Source organism: Muscardinus avellanarius (assembly GCF_963383645.1).
Source record: "Muscardinus avellanarius genome assembly, chromosome: 5".
Taxonomy (NCBI): Eukaryota; Metazoa; Chordata; class Mammalia; order Rodentia; family Gliridae; genus Muscardinus; species Muscardinus avellanarius.
This window is the reverse complement of record NC_137790.1, coordinates 136,211,145-136,224,842: the sequence shown is the minus strand read 5'-3', so window position 1 is coordinate 136,224,842 and position 13,698 is coordinate 136,211,145. Positions and strand designations below refer to the sequence as shown.

General features: G+C 49.7%; 2 protein-coding genes across 3 annotated transcripts in view; both read right to left on the bottom strand.

Annotated features, from left to right (window-relative positions):
• The window catches only part of SLCO2A1 (solute carrier organic anion transporter family member 2A1), a gene marked incomplete at both ends in the record, with an annotated part of 349,518 nt that overhangs the window by 262,444 nt on the left and 73,376 nt on the right, over window positions 1–13,698 (bottom strand). The gene's annotated exons all lie outside the window — the stretch shown is intronic.
• RYK (receptor like tyrosine kinase) overlaps window positions 1–13,698 on the bottom strand; it is a gene marked incomplete at its 3' end in the record, with an annotated part of 75,977 nt that overhangs the window by 61,909 nt on the left and 370 nt on the right. The window lies entirely within an intron of this gene.

Genomic DNA, 13,698 nt, shown 5'->3' with positions numbered 1-13,698 from the left:
GGATGCACGGAGATAGAGTAAACCTCAAACACGCAGGTCCTAATGCAGAGCCCTCCCACCTGTTACCAACCACACCCGATGAGCATGCACACGCACACGCGCACACACACCTGAAACACTTTCTTAGGTTGCACTTAGTCACTTTTAGCAAATTACTTGAGACGTTTAAGCCAGGCTGGTGGCGCACACCTGTAATCCCAGTGGTTGGGAGGCTGAGACAGGAGGATCACAGGTTGGAGGACGGCCTCAGCAAGCGGGGAGACTCTCATCTCCCTGTTTCCAAATAGGAAATAAAATGGGGCTGGGGTGTCGCTCTAAGGCAGAGTGCCTCTGGGTTCAGTCCCCAGCTTAACTTGAGGAAATACGCAAACACGATTCTCAGCTATCTCCACTTCCAGAAAAGATAAACCCTGCCTCAAAAGGAAAAATATAAGGGGCTCAGGGACAGTGTAGCTCAGAGGTAGAATGCCCCTGGGATTTAAAAAAATAAAAAGATAAAAACAACAGGGCCCAGATTATTATCTGAAATAAGCAAACCTAGACAAAATACATGAAACACCAGCTTCACACACTGGATTTCAGGCAACAGAGATCCCTGCAAGAGGGGACCCCACTGGGTGGGCTCTACAACTGCCGTGCAGGGGACGCAGAGGACAGAGGCGGCTTCCAGAGAGACGAGGACAGCTGAGTGCGCACAATCGTCAGGAGGGAGAGCGGGGCCAGGAGACGCAGAGCTGCGGAGGAAGGCCCGGGGCCCGGGCCTGTGCGCGAGGGCTACACCAGGTCAGCGAAGGAGCCGGCTAAGGAGCAGCGCCTGGCACGCAATGCAATCTGGACGCCCCTGGGGCACAGCGGGGTCTCGGCTCAGGACGGGGGTGGGCAGCCCTTACTGGGCCCCCGCTCTCGTCTCCCCAACAAGTCTTTCGTCAGACTGAAGCATCAAAATGTCCCCAGGTGACCTACCTGCATCCCAGGACAAGAGTGTGAGTACCGACAGGATACAAAGATTCAGAGCCCAGCAAGGCAAGCCCACAAGGCCTGCCAGCCAGTCTAAAATGACCAAGTATGGAAGCGGGCAAGAAAACACATGCAAACAGGAAGGTCCACCGACAGCCTAGAACCGGCGCAGACACCAGATTAGCAAGCAAGGCCACTGAACACAACTGTATTCTACAAGGTCAAAGGAGACACAGGAAGAAACGAAAAGACCCAAACAAACTCCTAAAGACGTAAACCACGAGGCAGGAGACAGAGTACGCTGAGAGAGGATTACGGCAGGCCAGGCATTCAGGAGAGAAAAACGACTGGAAATTCTACCTCCCGGCTTTTAATTACTGGAGAATGCTTTTGCCAGAATCGCTCTGAGCACTCAGCCTCCTTAGCCGCGCTGCGGCTACGCGCGCCGTGTGCACCCTGACGGCCGGCGGAGCCGGGGGGCCGTGATGCCGAGTGCGTGACGCGGTCCGAGCACACCGGGCGGGGAGCTGCGGGAGTCAGGTGCACCTCACCACAGGGTACGATGGGTGGACTTGGGAAAACCAGGGAGCTTCAAAGAAAGCAAGTTAACGAAAACTGGACTTACCTAAACTTCCATCGCCATATACAAGTCAGCCCCATTTCCCTTTTGGATAACGTAGAAAGCAATGGAAATAGTCAAGAGAATGAAGAGCCCAGCGAGCCACAGGGTAGGGAATCAAAGAATCAAAAAAAAGGATCCTTCACTCATTCATTAATTCACTCAACTTTTACTGAGCACCCACGACATGGCCAGGTCCTGTGCAAGTGCTAGAGACATGGACAGAATCAAAGTCTCTACTCGGAATCAAAGCACAGAACGTTCTTTCCTACAGGGGAGACGTAAAAACCAAAGAGCACCAGGTCCCTAGTCAGGCCGCAGACCACAGCCCGGGCCAGGCTGGGAAGACGTGTTTACGTGGAGACCCACAAGGTCCAGGGAACACACAGAGGCATCTCGCACGGCCCCCGGGTGAGCTCTGCCCCGAGGGGCCTTCTCGGGCGCCTGTGGGTGGGGGTGAAGATCCAGGTGACAGGTAAGGGTCTCTAAGTCAGTGAGGCGGGAACACTGGGACTGCTCCAATCCCTAACAGATAGGAATTACTGCTCCATTTCTTGGGTATAATAATGGCTATTGTCGTTTTTACAAGTCCTTGTTTTTAAGACAGACATACTGCAATATTTTTAATAGAATTATACGCCTGGGTTTATTCAAAATCATCTAAGCGGGAGATGGGAGAGCGGGGGCAAAAGAATGGCATGGGAGGGGCAGGTGAAATTAAACTGGCCTCGGGTTCACAGCTGCTGAAGCTGGGTGATAACCATCCTGCTCTTCCTACTTTCAAATGACATTTTCATAATAAATACATTCCTTAAACCATGCTTTTGGGGGGGTGCTGAGGACCTGAACCCAAGGATTTCTACCTCCAAGCTACACTCACAGCCCTTTTTTTAACTTTGAAACGGTCTTGCTAACTTACCCGTACTAGCCTCAAATCTGCCTCTCGTCTCAGCCTCCTACTATGTGCACCACTGCACCCAGCTAAAAGCACACTTCTTTAAAATGTGAAGGGGGTATTTCTAAATAGAAATGCCCCTTCACAGGATTTTTTTTTTTTTTTTTTTTGTGGTACTGGGGTTCCTGAAAGCCCAGCCCTTCTACCTCCGGGCTACACTCCCAAACCTATTTTTATATTTTTTATTTGGAAACAGATAGGTATCTTAAGCCAGAGCAGCTGGCTTCGAACCTGCGCGATCCTCCTGTCTCTGCCTCCCAAGGGCTGGGATTACAAGTGTGCGCCACCACGCTCAGCTCCTTCACAGGATTTTTTAATTGAGTGAATCTTTTTTTTTTTTTTTTTTTTTTGGTGGTACTGGGGTTCCTGGAAGCCCTTCTACCTCTGGGCTACACTCCCAGACCTATTTTTACATTTTTATTTGGAAACAGGGTCTCCTAAGCCAGCATGCGTGACTGGCTTCGAACCTTCGCGATCCTCCTGTCTCTGCCTCCCAAGCGCGGGGATTACAAGCGTGCGCCACCACGCCCAATTGAGTGAATCTTAAAGGATACAACTTTCTGAACATTCATGAAGTCAGAATACAAAATGTGACAGGTGCCAGCTTTGTGGGGCTCAGAGGAGCACAGAAGCTTTCACCAGGGATTTCTGCAAGGCCCCAAGAGCCAAGAGCCCTGGCACTGTATACAGAGCGGCATGCGTGATTGGCCATGCCTCTGTCTCTGCAAAGAACCCAAGGCTTTCACACGGAAAGGCTGGTTTCGCCTTGATGACTTCATCGCTGAAAAGTGAACTACCGCTATTAACCCAATGGCAGGTCTCATCCATCAAGCCGCGTCCCTTCGGGAATGGGACGACACAGGCATTTCCACTGGCGAACAGTAAGAAGCAGGGACTATACAAAGAGAGCTGCTCGAGCATACTTACACACAGACACAGGTGGTGAGTCGTGTCTACGTCTCTGCAACATTCCCTTTTGACAATAGCACATTTCATCTAAAGCAAGCCATTATGTTTTGTGCTGCTAAGAACAACGCTGTCTATGAAGTGATGATTCGCCATTTAGTGTAAGATGCTAATTCAAATGTGGGAAAATGACAACCCATTGAAGCGTGGCATTCCAAAGGTGCGCTCGCCACGCCCCATCTCAGGGTACCCGGAGGGATCTGCACGTTGTTTAAGCACCTCAGGTGATTTGGTGAGGTGGACTCAGCACGGGATTAACCCTCGGAGGCAGCACAGCGGAGAGAGCATGCACACTGGAGTCGCAGCGCACGCGGCCGAGACTCCCAGCAATCCTGCAACCTCCTTGGGCCTCGGTTCATCTGTTAAACAAAAAGGAAATGCCAATGGCCACCTGTCCCCACAGATGAACACGCAGGAGAAGGGCCTGGCGCAGGGGACGGCGCGGGCATCAGTCCCCCTCGCCCAATTGCAGGGGATTCCTAACGACAGACCTGCCTGCTTCCTTCTGCTGCTTAAGACTCATGTAAGAATGGAACAGACCTAAGAAATCAACTTGGCACTGACACTGCTGGGAAAGGCAAAATTAACCATTCAGAAACTGCTCGTAGCTGGGCGTGGTGACGCACGCCTGTAATCCCAATACTACAGAGGATCGCAGCTTTGAGGCCAACCTCAGCAACTCAGCAAGGTCCTTGGCAACCTCGTGAGGCTCTGTTTCATTTATACATATATAAATACTTGTGGGGCGGGAATGGAACTCAGAAGGGCTAGAGATATACTTGAAGGTACAACCCTAGGTTCAATCCCCAGTACCACCAAAAAATACATATACTTGTGTGTGTGTGTGTGTGGTACTGGGGACTGAACCCAGGCATGTTCTACCTCAGATCTACACCCCCAGTCCTTTTTAATTTCAGTTTTGAAAGAGGGTCTCACCAAGTTGCTGAGGCTGGCCTCAAACTTTTGATCCTCTTGTCTCAGCCTCACAAATCCTGGGATTACCAGCTTGCACCCCCACAGCCAACTTTAATATAATTTCATAGTAGTTAATGGTTCTATTATATGTATTTTTTTGTTTTCTATTAGGATATACAACTGGAAAGATTTTTCCGAATGCTGTCATAACTGCATCAAAACCCCAAAGTAATACCACAGAGCTTCTCAATTCACAGTGCGTGAATAAATATGCACGTTTGTTTCTAGAGTGATACTTAACACCCAAACTGCGTTTTAGGCAGCACCTTCAGGGCTTGACTCATCAACTCAGGATGTGACTCACAGGGAAAGGTTTAGCCATAATTGGTTGGCATTCTCCCCACATGTGTAGAGGGGGAAAAGGAAAAGAAAATCTCAAACCCACAACTGCACAATATCTCAGGCCTGCTCCCTCGATGAAGACCACATGGACTCACATTAATGCCGCGTCAGTACGACCAGCCCTACCCAGACGCCCAGGGCTGAGGACTGCCGCAGCGTGCGAGCCCACGTCCTCCCGCTCCCACCCAGGAGCTGGGCCCTGAAGCCGGCTAGGACAGGCCATCAGCAGACTACCGGGGCCTCCGCTTCCCCCTCAGCACTTGGCCAGAGAGGGGAGAGGAAAGAGAGGTGCGGGCAGGATAGGAACCCGTCGCATCTCATTCTTCTTTCCCTCGACCACTTCTCCCCCAAGGAAAGGGTCCTTTGGCACAGGTGCCCAATCTACAACCGGAAACCTCCTGTGACCCCTCTGCTTCAGCACACAGATCTCCTCTAGAAAGCCTTCTCCTAACTCTGGAATGTCCTCGCAAACCCAGCCAGGGCAAGTATGGTCCCTCCAGAGACAGTCTTTCAGTCTCCAAGAGACCATACTTACCTTCCTAAACCCCAGTCCTGGCCACGCACTTTCTTTTTCTCATTCGAAGATAAAATTCAAGTTCCTAGCCCAGTGCACTTCTGCCACCCGTGGCTTGCTGACAAGTGCACCTCAGCCACCTGAGAGCGCCCTGCCCGGGGCCTCGGCCCACACCTGAGCTGGGCCCGAGGCGCTCCTCTGTCTTGCCCATCTAGCCAGCCTTCAAGACCAGACTCACATCCATCCCTTTCTGGGACACCTGCCCTAAACTTGCTAAGTCTCTCTTCCCCTCTCAAAAGTAATTATTCCTACAAAAATAGTTATAACTTAAAGCAATCTGCAATGTAAATCAGTGCTATATAACTAACACTGTAACTCAGTGTTACAGTTGTAGATTTAACACTCGCCCTACAAAATTCAATTCCTCAAGAAAAGGAACCTAATGTTTATCACCATTTTCTACCACATATATAATACTTGGCTTGTCTTCAAAAGTTTTTTCTGGATTGTTTTGGGGATCAACAATTTGTAAACTGATTTATTTTTTATGGTTTTATTGGAGTGTGGCACTGGGGGTCAAACCCACGGGCATTCTACCTCTGAGCTACACCCCCAGCCCTATTTTTATTCTTTAATCTGAAAAAAGGTCTCACTGAGTGGCAAAAGGCCTAAGTAGCAGCCGGGCATGGTGGCGCACGCTTGTAATCCCAGCGCTTGGGAGGCGGAGACAGGAGGATCGCACGGCTTCGAAGCCAGCCTCAGCTACTTAGTGAGGCTCTCAGCAACTTAGTGAGACCCTGTTTCCAAATAAAATATAAAAAAAGTCTGGAAGCATAGCCCAGAGGTAGAAAGCCTCTGGGTTCCAACCCCAGCACCACCAAAAAAAAATTTAAAAAAAAAAGGCCTAAGTAGCTGAGGCTGTCAGTGAACCATAAGCCTTCTGTCTCAGCCTCTCAAATGCTAGGATTATAAGCGTGCGCCACAACGCCCGGCTTCTTTATTTTGAAACAGGGTCTCACCAAGTTGCAGAGGGCCTAAGTAGCTGAGGTGGGCCACGAACCTGCAATCCTCCTGCCTTAGCCTCCCAAGTACTGAGATTACAAGTGTGAGCCACCACTCCCAGCTTTCCAGACCTATTTTTTATTCTTTATTTTTGAAACAGGGTCTAAGTTGCAGAGGGCCCACGTAGCTGAAGCTGGCCAAGAACCTGTGATCCTACTGTCTCGGCCTCCTAAATACTGGGATTACAAGCATGGGCCACCACATCCAGCTTTATAAATAGATTTTTAAATAAGATATAAATGAGCTTAACTCTTCCAGAAGGTGCTTATTTTCAAGGAGGCAAGTTACGTAAAGTCAATTTCTAATGAGTGAGAGACAGTCTATTCTCAGAAGTCTCCTTGACACCTATTACCCCCACTCTTGCCATGACTAACGTACGCCATTACCTCCCACCCACCATATTGCACCCTCAAACTGTGGACACTGCCCCAGCCGGCATGGCACTCAGCAGCATCAAAACAGAGAGGACACAGCTCCTGCAACCACAAACACATACGGTGGGGGCAGGCTCACGGCTGCACTCCGCCAAGCTGACGGAGGGGTGGTTCGACTGGGCTCAGGCAGCACCAGTGGAGGTCTGGCCCTCCACTCACTGTCCAAAGGGCCTCGGGTCAGGGTCCTCATCATGGAAACGGGGAAACAGGTGCCAAGTCTGTTAAGAAGGCAATGTCAGCAGGGAGCAGGCCTGGGGACACGGGAAGGCCACACACAGATGAAAACCTCCTGAAGTCTGGAAGCCGCCAGAATTCCAGCTGGACCACATGGCCTACTACCAAAGAACAAGGCTAGTCAAGAGTTCAAAAAGAAAACCTCAAGTCTGCTTCTTCACTGCTACAGTCTGAATCTTGATGTCCCCCTGAATGCCTATGCTGAAAACCTCACCCCCCAGGCCATGCATGAGCAGGGGGTCTGTAGGGAGGTGATGAAGCCACCAGGGACGACTCCTCCTGAGTGGATGAGGGCCTTAAAGAGAAGCCCAGGGGAGCGCAGCTGACCCTACACCCCAGGAGCAGGGCCGCCGAGGAGCAGATACCAAACCCGCCAGCACCTGGATCTTGACCTCCACAGCTGTAAGAACACACACTTCTGTTGTTTCTAAGCTGCCCAGTAGAGGATGGTCTAACAGTCCAAACAGACTAAGACACTCAGCTTGACACGGAAGAACAGTACCCACTGAACACTGGGATTCAGCTGACGCTGGACCCAGGCAGAACACAGAGCATGCGGCCCCAGCATCGTCAACCCCACTGAACCGCCCTGCTAAACGTTCTCACAGAACACTGCAACATCTGCTTCCGCAGCGAAGGCCCAGCTGAACTGCCACATGCCCGCACAGGGTTTAGCCCTGTTTCCTTCCAAAACTCTTCTGCTCTGCCAGGAAAGGAATCCCAAAGATATCAAACCACAAGGACAAAAAGAAAGGGAAGTACAGGAGAGCATACATCTCAACAAACGCCCACAAGATGGAAAGCAGTCAGGGACGGCAACTGCCCAAGGGTGTCCTAAAGGCTGCCGGGAAGCTCAGGCCTGTCGAGAGGGGCCGGGCACGGTTAGGGTTTAGGGTTAGTGTTCCAAGCAACTGGATGCCCAGGTCCAGCAAGAGACCTGAATCTTTTTCTGAGGAAGCTGAATGACAGAGGCTGGGAGATTATAACCAGGAGAAGTCAAAGTCTACAGCCTGATGGATGACATTCTCCCCTCCTCCCCTCCCCAGACCAGGTAACTCAAATCCTGGCCAGCTATCACCAAGCACGCCAGAGGCAGGAGACTGGTGATTTCTTTGCAGACACTGACCAGTGCCAAAGAAGACAGAAGGGTACTAGTACTAGAGCAGACTCAGCAGACTCCCAATGAAAAGTGGGCCCACACTCGGAAGGCACCGGACCAGCAGCGAGCCCCCCCCCACCCCCACACACACGCGCGCCCTTCCCCAAGCAGCTCCTCAGCATCCTACGGTTCACTACACACAGAAAGGGACCACCAGACAGTTGTCATCTGCACAAATAAACGAGTGGGCACGCCAGAGGAAGCAGAAGAAATGTTAAAAACTAAACGTAAACACAAAATGGAAAACCAATACAGAGATAAAGAGAATACGCCCCCAAAATAACATGCAATCAAATAGAAGAAGAGAACAAAAAAATAGTCTAAATTTTTAAACTCAGGAATTAACACTAAAAAGAAAAGCTTGAAGCCAGGCATAGTGGCACATATCTGTAATCCATTAGTATTAACTAAGGAGCCAGAAGGGCTGCCAAGACAGGAGACAGGAGGATCACAGGTGCAAGATCAGCCTGAGCAACTTGGTGAGGCCCTCAGCAACTCAGTGAGACCCTCTTTCAGAATAAATGAAAACAGGGTTGAGGGGTATAGCTCATAGGTAGAATGACCCTGGGATCAATCCCTAATACCACACACAGGGGAAAAAAGCTTAGAAGGTAAGATTGAGAAAGTCACCTCCCCCAGTCACTCTGTCCATTGCAAAGAAAAAAATAAGAGGCAAAATACATAAAGAAAATCTGAAATTCAATTCTAGGAGATTCAATAACCAAACCAGTATCAGTCTCTGGAGGAAAAAAATGTAAGATGAGGGATGTTATAAAAGTAACTGACAGCTCTGAAAACTGAAGGAGTGTCCTGATGAAAGGTGCCCACGAAGACAGACAAAAGGAAACAAAGCATGCAGAAGCTTTAAACTTCAGAATCCAGCCGCGCGTGGGGGCGCACGCTTGTCATCCCGGCATTCGGGAAGCTGAGACAGGAGGATCCCGGTTCACGGCCAGCCTCAGCTACTTAGTGAGGCCCTCTGCAACTCAGTGAGACCCTTTTTCAAAATAAAGGATAAAAAATAGGGCTGGGCGGGTAGCTCAGAGGTAGAATGCCCCTGGGTTTCATCTCCAGTACCGCCAAAAAAAAGAAAAACTTCAGAATCCAGAGGGTAAAATCATGAACTTAAAAAAAAAAAAAAAAAAAAAAAGGAGGAGGAGCCGGGCGTGGTGGCGCACACTTGTAATCCCCGCGCTTGGGAGGCTGAGACAGGAGGATCGCACAGGTTCGAGGCCAGCCTCAGCTACTAGTGAGGCTCTCAGCAACTTAGTGAGACCCTGTTTCCAAATAAAATATATATTTTTTAAAAAATGGCTCTGGGAGTATAGCCTGAAAGTAGAAAGCCTCTCTCTGGGTTCCACCCCCAGTACCACCCCCCCAAAAAAAAAAAAAAAGAGGAATCAGAATGTTCTAGAACTTTTCTCTGAAACCTTTAAGCCAGTGTGAAAATGCCATAAAATTGCAAAGAAAATTTGCTTTCCACCCAACAGTCTAAATGTGGCCACGCCATTCACGAAGCAAGAGGAGAGGATAAACACCTCAAGACTGGCAAAGCCTCAAATGATGTCTCTCTCGTGCACTTCTTAGGAAGCTAATGAGGATGCACATTAGCCAAAAGCAAGCCAAAAAGGAGGCAGGAGAGCAGGGACAGGAGCCCCACTGTGCACGCTGAACCAGGAGGGCTCCAGGCAGAAGACCAAGTCCAGGGACCAGCAGGTGGCTTGATGGGGGAGGGGGCACTTAGCATATTTCTTGGAGTACTGAGAAATATAAGTATACACACACAGAAGGCTCATCAGAATGTTTAAAACACAATTTGTTCTGGGAAAAACAAGAATGTGTGGAATAAAAACAAAAATAGAGGTCTTTAACTCAGAAGTAAACAACATAAGCATATACAACAATATAAATACCGACTGCTGGCTTGACAAAAGCCAGCACTGGGGAGGTTAGGGGTAAGAGTGGGCAGGAGCTCCGCTGAGATGCTGGGGTCAAATGCTTACTTCACACTGGGAGAGGAACAGGAAAGTGGAGAAGGGGGAGGGGAGAGAGACCTAAGAATTGGTTGCCCTGTCAGGGGCCCTGGGAAGATGGGCCTGGAGGATGGAAAGGCCAAAGGCAGGAGATTACCGTCTCCTTTTAAGCCTTTAAGTGCGCTTTCATCTTTTAAAAACTATGTGCAGGTATTAACTGAATTAAAACAACATTCTCATATCCAGTACAACTAGTTCAATTTACAAGACTGTCACTATCAACCCAATTAGTAAGTTTCTTTGGAATTCTAAACTGTCTTAGAAATACTATAAAGTGATGATTAGTTTCCACACCAGCTTCCAGAAGGCATTCAACCCACAGTACTTCTAACCCTAGCACTTCTGTGTTTTTGAATTGCTAGTTCAAGTGGGCCGGAGCACCCTGAACAGTTCCCATGGAAAACTGTCCTGAGAAGTCAGGATGCCAGGCCTGCATCTCACTTGTTCTCCTCCACCCAGGAGGAGCTAAGGAATTCTTCAGAGGTAAAGTACATGGCGGAGGTGGGAAGGAACAGAAAGAGAAGAACTGAACTGAGCCGGGCCTGGTGGTACAGGCCCGTAATCCCAGTACTTGGGAGGCTGAAACAGGATCACTGGTTTGCCTCAGCCATTTAGCAAGACCCTGCTTCATGATCAAAAATAAAATAGGGCCAGGTGTGTAACTCAGAGGCCGAATGCACCTGGGTGCAAACCTCAGTACCAAAAAGAAAAGAAAAATTAGAGGACTGGATCTCACAGGATGGAGAGCCTAGAAACCCACTGGAACAGGTCAACTCAATCTGCACTAGAGAAAACACTGCTAGAGGTCTCAACTCTAGGGGTGGGTGGGGCCGAAACAATGTTCTCATCTCCACTCTCCACCCAGCTCGCCCTGGGCAGGCATCTCTCAGGAGCTTCCTCTGCTAATACAAAATGAGTTCCTGGTTGACAAGTACCGCATTCCAAGTACTAATTAGCTACGATTTTCCATCATTCCATAATCAAACCACGGTATACACAGTATCTTCATTTCATTCAAGAGAACTGGATCTGTAGCCTATGTCAAGTCTGCTTCATTCTTAAGAGAAAAAAGACTGCAAACTGGGTGACCTTGAGAAAGTTATTTAAAGCCTCACTTTTCTCATCTCTAAAATGTGAGAAATGAGCTAGGCGTGATGGTACACGCTTGTAATCCCAGTGCTTGCGAGGCTGAGACAGGAGGATTGCAGGTTCAAGGCCAGCCTCAGCTAGTCAGTGAGGCCCTCTGCAACTTAGTGAGATCCCATTCCAAATAAGAAATAAAATTGGGCTCGGGGTTTAGCTCAAGAGGTAAAATGCCTCTGGGTTCAATCTCCAGTGCCACAAAAATAAATAAATAAATAAATAAATAAATAAATAAAATATAAGAAAATGTTAACAATGATACTTACCTTTCTAGGTCACAAAAAAAGTTAGAATAAAGTATATGGAGCAGATATATATATACAAGTAATCAAAGTCGGCCTCAAGTTGTCTTCAGACCCTACCCCCACACTGGCTGGGGAAGGGAGAATAAATAATACTTGTATAAAGTAGCCACAAACCGAGTGTGGTGGCACACACTTGTAACCCAGTACTTGAGTCTGAGACAGGAGGACCAATTTGCAGTTTGGGTTCAGCTAAAGTCACCGAGTAAAACTAGACTACAAAGAGAACTAAGAATGGCACCTTAATAAAAACAGAATTCTTCTTTGGTGAAAGAAAGACTACAAATCCATACATGTATCAATACCTATACAATATCAATTGCTAAAAGCAATTTCATTTCAAATGAGTAGATCTCAACACACCTCAAGAAAGTAACCTTAAAAGATTAAGATAAAACATGGATAACGGATGCTTGAGAGAATAACTTTCTCTGTCAAACACTCAGAAGCACCACACCCAGAGCCAAAAAGAAGAGATACCCATCACACAAAAGACAGCTAATGTCTAGGTACCTATTAACTACCCAAGTCTTCCCTTTGGGGGCTAAACCTTCCTCCAAGGGGTTATTTCCGGAATCCACAAAGTCCCAAATGGGGAACAGCAAGAGCTTCTAACCAATTCCCTGTGCGACCAAGCGAAATAGGTAAACAGAACCACCAAGCCACCCAAAGCCACGGTCTCCTTCAAGGTGGGTGAGCAGCCTGGAAACACAGATTGGTACAAACTTCTAGGAACCCAAGACAAACAACTGAAAAGGAAGCTACAGGATATGCTCCCTGGCGATTCAGCTCCTACTTTAAAACACGTTTATCAGAGCAGGCCGCGGTGGCGCAGGCTTGTCATCCCAGCATTTGGGAGCTGACACAGGAGGCTCACGGTTCGCGGCCAGCCTCAGCTACTTAGTGGGGCCCTCTGCAACTCAGTGAGACCCTGTTTCAAAATGAAGGTAAAACAGGGCCAGGCATGATGGCGCTCCCTTGTAATCCCCGTGCTTGGGAGGCTGAGACAGGAGGATCGCACAGGTTCGGAGCCAGCCTCAGCTACTTAGTGAGGCTCTCAGCAACTTAGTGAGACCCTGTTTCCAAATAAAACGTAAAATAGGGCTGGGGGTGTAGACCAGAGGTAGAAAGCCCCTGGGTTCCACCCCTACTAACACACACACACACACACACACACACACACACACACACACACACACACACAAAATTATTCCAAAATAAAGAGTAAAAAAATAGGGCTGGGGATGTAGCTTGGAGGTAGAATACCCCTGGGTTCCATCCCCAGTACAGAAAAAAAAAAAAAAAGAGGAAAAAAAAAGTTTATCACCCCCAAGATCTGGAGGCAGATCCAAATATTTAATAATGCCCTTATAACACCCCCCCCTCTATCTTTTTGGTAAAAGTGTGTAACCAAAAAGTTTGAGCACAGCAGCATGGCCTACTGGATAACCCAAACCACAGCCAAGGGTTTGCGAACTTGCAAGTCTGCAAACTCCAGGGCCTTGGGCGAGGAGCTTGCACCAGATGAGGCTGGAGAAAGCACTGCCGGACGCCGGGATCCCAGGGAGGACCACACCTCCGGGCGCGGGACCGGGGTCCACGGAGGACCACCCTCCGGGGCCGGGGTCCCAGAGAGGACCACCCCTCCGGGCTGTGGGGGTGCAGGGGGAGGACCACCCCTCCGGGCTGTGGGGGTACAGGGGAGGACCACCTCCGGGGCGGGGGTCCCTGGATCACCCTCCGGGCGCGGGGCCGGGGTCCCGGGAGGACCACCCTCCGGGCGCGGGGCCGGGGTCCCGGGAGGACCGCCCTCGGGCCGGGGTCCCTGGATCACCCTCCGGGCGCGGGGCCGGGGTCCAGGGAGGACCGCATTCGGGGCCGGGGTCCCGGGAGGATCACCTTCCGGGCGCGGGGCCGGGGTCCCGGGAGGACCGCCCTCGGGCCGGGGTCCCGGGAGGACGGCCGGCCGGGCGCAGGGCCGGGGTCCCGGGAGGACCACCCTC